General features: G+C 41.7%; 1 pseudogene; it reads left to right on the top strand.

Annotated features, from left to right (window-relative positions):
* Positions 1 to 1,395: 1,395 nt before the first annotated feature.
* LOC131680120 (DEAD-box helicase Dbp80-like) lies at positions 1,396 to 4,027 on the top strand (annotated as a pseudogene).
* The last annotated feature ends 587 nt before the right edge of the window (positions 4,028 to 4,614 follow it).

Genomic DNA, 4,614 nt, shown 5'->3' with positions numbered 1-4,614 from the left:
TAACGAAAAATGCAGTTAGCCGAGACACGGTTCGACAAACGATAAGTTTCATAATAGTTCCGCGAGGCAGCGCTGCTTTCTATGCGCTGTCACCAAGGCAAACTTTTTCCTTGCGAAATAATGGTCATCGGTATTATTTCGCACGGAGGCTCGCGAAATTTTGACAGGTTGCAATGAAAAAATATAAGAAAACACAAGATTGGTATTTTTTTGTATTTTTTTCATCGCAACCTGTCAAAATTTCGTAGTTTAGAAATTCAATATTTCGAATTTGAATGGTAAGTTTAAAAATATTACTGGAAGTGTGATTGTTTCTAGTTTTAAACAATTAAATTTAAATAGTATTATTTGCAGCACACCCGAACAAAGCAAATCAGCTCAACTAATCTTGTCTCAACATCCTGGATCTGGCAATCAGCCAACCAACATTAAATCGATACAACCGCAGCAGTACCAACAACTCCAAATCCAGCAACAGCCAACAACCCCTCAAAAAAGGACCACATAGCAATTACTGCTCAAACGAACAACAGGAGTTTACGAATGATGGACACATCGGAAAACATTTCATCGGCACATTCTGCCTTAAAACTTGTCTGCCACTATTTTTACCAGCGGTTGCCTTCCTGATTTAGAGAAATCGGATTCAAGAACAAACGTCATATTCCAGCCTTGGTTCCTACCAGTTCCTTGCATGAAAATATCACTGCCTCCACAGTACTCGTGATTCCATTCCAGCAGCAGCAAGCAATCACTATTCGAGTGCTTATCGCCAACATTTCACAGCAAGCTCAGCAGCAGAACCACCTTCAACCACAACATCAGAAAATTAAGATTTCTTCCAGACCATGACCATCATCCTAAAGGTCGGTAGCAATAACGTTCAACCGACGCTACAACCTGGTCAGCAACCGCAATTAGTGCAATAGATCCAAGCCAAATGTAGAAGACCATTGACCAACTGCAAAAAAGATAGCAACAACACATTCAAACACAGTAGCAGCACCATACTATACTGTACCATGCGGTGTGCAGGACTTTTTTATTCAGTTGGTGCGGCAAGGTGAGACATTTTTATTACCTTTTTTATTTCGAAAGGATCAGTACCGTGTTAAGTACATTGTAATGTAATACCCTATTCTTCTTTAAAAAGCTCGAGTTCACTCATTTACGGATATTTTTTTATTATGATTTTTTCAGATCGAACACCAACAACATGGTAATCACCCAGCAAGAGAACGCAGTGATAATGGGCCAACAGAAAACACAACATCAAGATGCTCGGAAAGGACTTTCTCTTTCGGTATGTATTTACCAGTAGCATCCCTCCTCCAAACATTCCTTTGCATATCTAGATGTCCTTATCAATTCACAGGACAAACATAATGGCACGTCATGTTCAATCGGCTAACCGTTTGGAATAAGCGCTCATCATTGGTTTCATGGCAGGGAAGTGAGCAGGCAAAAGAAGGCATCGTTTTTCCGCAAGGTCGCTCTGGTCAAAATTTCAGCGGATTGCAAGGAATAAACCACCCGAGGGACAGTACCCGTGCTGATTCAGGACGATTTCCCATACTTTGTACCTTGCTATTGAATTTTAATACCCGATCGAAACGATGGCAAGCGCTGCCGATAACTGGGTCAAAAAGACGACGGATCAAGAAATTTCTGCACACGGTAAGTGTTTTTTGTTATAACCTATTTTTGAAGCGATCATTGGGATGGGATTTGAATTTTTCTTTTCAATACAAATAGGTTAGCGAACTGAGTACATATCACCAAGGATAAGGATTCAGAGCCGGCGGCTAGCAGTCCAGAGAAAGAGAATGCGGAAAAACCTAGTCCACCGGCAGTAGAACCAAAGCTGCACCTGATGTTTGGAGTTCGGTAGCTACGGAAATTCTGACTCTAGCAGCTCCTGAAGAAAAACAAGCTGCAAGAGAAAATGGAGAAACACCTTCCTCCGCGGAAGATGCAGAGGCATTCAAGTAAAGGACGATTCAGACGATACATCAGCTTCCGTCAACGTCAACGGAACGTCACCGTTCCGTCAGGATAAGTTACATGCAGTTAAATGGAGGCATTCACACACAACATCAACGGCACGGAACGTTTTGACGTACGGCATGTGTGAACGGACGCAAGAGAAAAGTATTTAACTTATCCTGACGGAACGGTGACGTTCCGTTGACGTTGACGGAAGCTGATGTATCGTCTGAATCGCGCTTAAGTCGAAATCTGCAGAAAATTTTGATTAGGACATAAGGAACATTGACAGCCTCTCTTTGTTTATTTTCTCTTTTGATTATGACGTCACTATAGCACTTTGCACTAATTTTCCAGTACATAGCCGATGGTTTTTACTAAAATATTAGGCAAAGAGTTGAGTACTGAATATTGAAACGACCGAGTAACAAACAGAAGAGACAGACCCCAAAGAGAATCTCATTGTTGCTTACGTTCTATTCTAAATTTTCTCCCGAAATATTTAGTATCAGCTTTAAAATTATCCGTAACTAATCTTTTAGCCCGGCCGATGCAAGTTTGCTAATGAAAGATGTTCGCTAAGGTCTAGTAGAATCAAAGCTGGATCTGAAGGTGCAGCGGAAGGATTCTTCTTCGCCGGTTGGTTGGTTCAAACTTTCGAAGCTTTGCACGTGAAGCCGGAATTACTTCAGGGAGTCTATGCGATGGGTTTCAACGCCCCTTCCAAGATTCAGGAGATGGCTCTACCTACTCTGTTGGCCGGTCCGCCACGGAATATAATCGCCCAGAGTCAGTCGGGAACAGGAAAAACCGCTGCCTTCGTGCTGGCAATGCTCGGTTGAGTCCATCAGTTAAAAAACTATCTGCAGGTTATTTGCCTTTCCCCCACGTATGAGCTGCCAATTCAGAAGGGGGAAGTAGCTGCCAAAATGGCAAAGTTTTGTCCGGAAGTCAAACTTCCTTACGCCGTTCGCGGTGAGGAGACCGTCAAAGGGGCGAAGCTGACTAATCATATCATCATCGGAACACCCGGCAAGCTAACGGACTGGGGTATAAAGTTCAGGACGTACGACCTAGTTTTCCCTTTTTGTACTGGACGAGGCGGGTGTTATGGTCGGTGTTCTTCTTGGCCACGTACGAGCGCGAGGTGATGGAGTTTGCCGAGTACATCGTACCCAATCCGATCGTTATTCGGCAGGCGCGGGAGCAAGAATCACTCGATAACATCAAACAGTACTACGTCAAGTTCCGCAACCAGGACGAGAAATTGTGTGATTACCGTCGGACAAGCGATCATTTTCTGTCATATGATGTATAGGTTAGTTGTAAACTCCAAGTAAACTTATTTTCAGAACTGTTAATCGATCAAAACAAGTACGCAAAACGGCCGGTTGGTTGACCGGCTGGATGTCTCAGGATGGTCACTCGGTAGCGGTACTGTCCGGTGATCTAACGGTGGAGCAACGGTAGGAACGAACGTTTTGTCCAGGGGTAAGTTCCACCACTTGATCCTAGCTACAGCACCAGGTTACGGAGAGATTCTTTCGTCTTAGGTATCGACGTCGAACAGGTGACCATTGTCGTCAACTTCGACCTGCCGATGGATTAGCAGGGACGAGCCGATTGCGAAACGTATCTACATCGAATTAGACGCACCGGTAGATTCGGTAAGTGTGACTCATTCTTGTGATCCTATAGATTGTATTTCTTCTCACTTCTTTAACAGAACGGAATCACCATCAACCTAGTGGGCAGTGATCGAAGCATGATGATTTGCAGATCAATCGAAAAACACTTCCGGAAAAAGATTCAGTTGCTAGACGCGGAGAACTCGGACGAAATTAAAAAGATCGCACTGTAAAGTGTTTTCGACCAGCTACTGGTGAAAGGCGTAGGAGCTTTTTTGGGTCATACTTGTTTTGATTCTGAATTTATAATTTTATTATATTTTTTAATTTTTTTTTCTTCCTTGACCTGACATAAGGTATACAAATGTAACCAACAGGGTATCGTAAGCTAATAAATTTACAATTACAATTTATCTCTACCCAGTTCTATTCAAACATTTGAAAAGGGCCTAACTGCAAAATGTAACAAATTGAAATTTCATGTTTTCCATTAACAAATATCTACCCGAGCACGTACATAACGCAACATTTGATTATGAAGAATTTTGATAGCGATTTTACAACATTTTATAAAAGGGCCTAATTGATTTTTATGACCGAACTGATTATGAAAGGACCTAACTGATTGAAAAGTAGCAATACACTCGTTTTAAATGGATTTTAACGTATTATTGTATTATGACTGATTGTAAAAGGCTCATAACATCTTTTCCATAATTTACATACAGGGTCAATCTGACTATCAAATTAGAATTCAGTTAATTCGTCTAACTTTCGGTGTAATATCAGACTTGAACAGCATTTTTTGTGTGAGGTATTCTGCCGCTAGAAGCAAAACTGTCCCATGTGCCTTGGGAATCCCTATACACATGGGACAATTATGCTTCTTGCGGCAGTAATACAAGTAGTAGCAATATGCGCAATTCCTTAAACCTCTCTAGTGATTCATGCAATAAGAATTACCACGAATTACTTATGGCAATAAATTTGAATTACGATT

Source organism: Topomyia yanbarensis, chromosome 2, assembly GCF_030247195.1.
Source record: "Topomyia yanbarensis strain Yona2022 chromosome 2, ASM3024719v1, whole genome shotgun sequence".
In the NCBI taxonomy this organism is placed as follows: domain Eukaryota; kingdom Metazoa; phylum Arthropoda; class Insecta; order Diptera; family Culicidae; genus Topomyia; species Topomyia yanbarensis.
The sequence above is the reverse complement of the archived record's forward strand: the minus strand, read 5'-3'. Positions and strand labels throughout refer to the sequence as shown.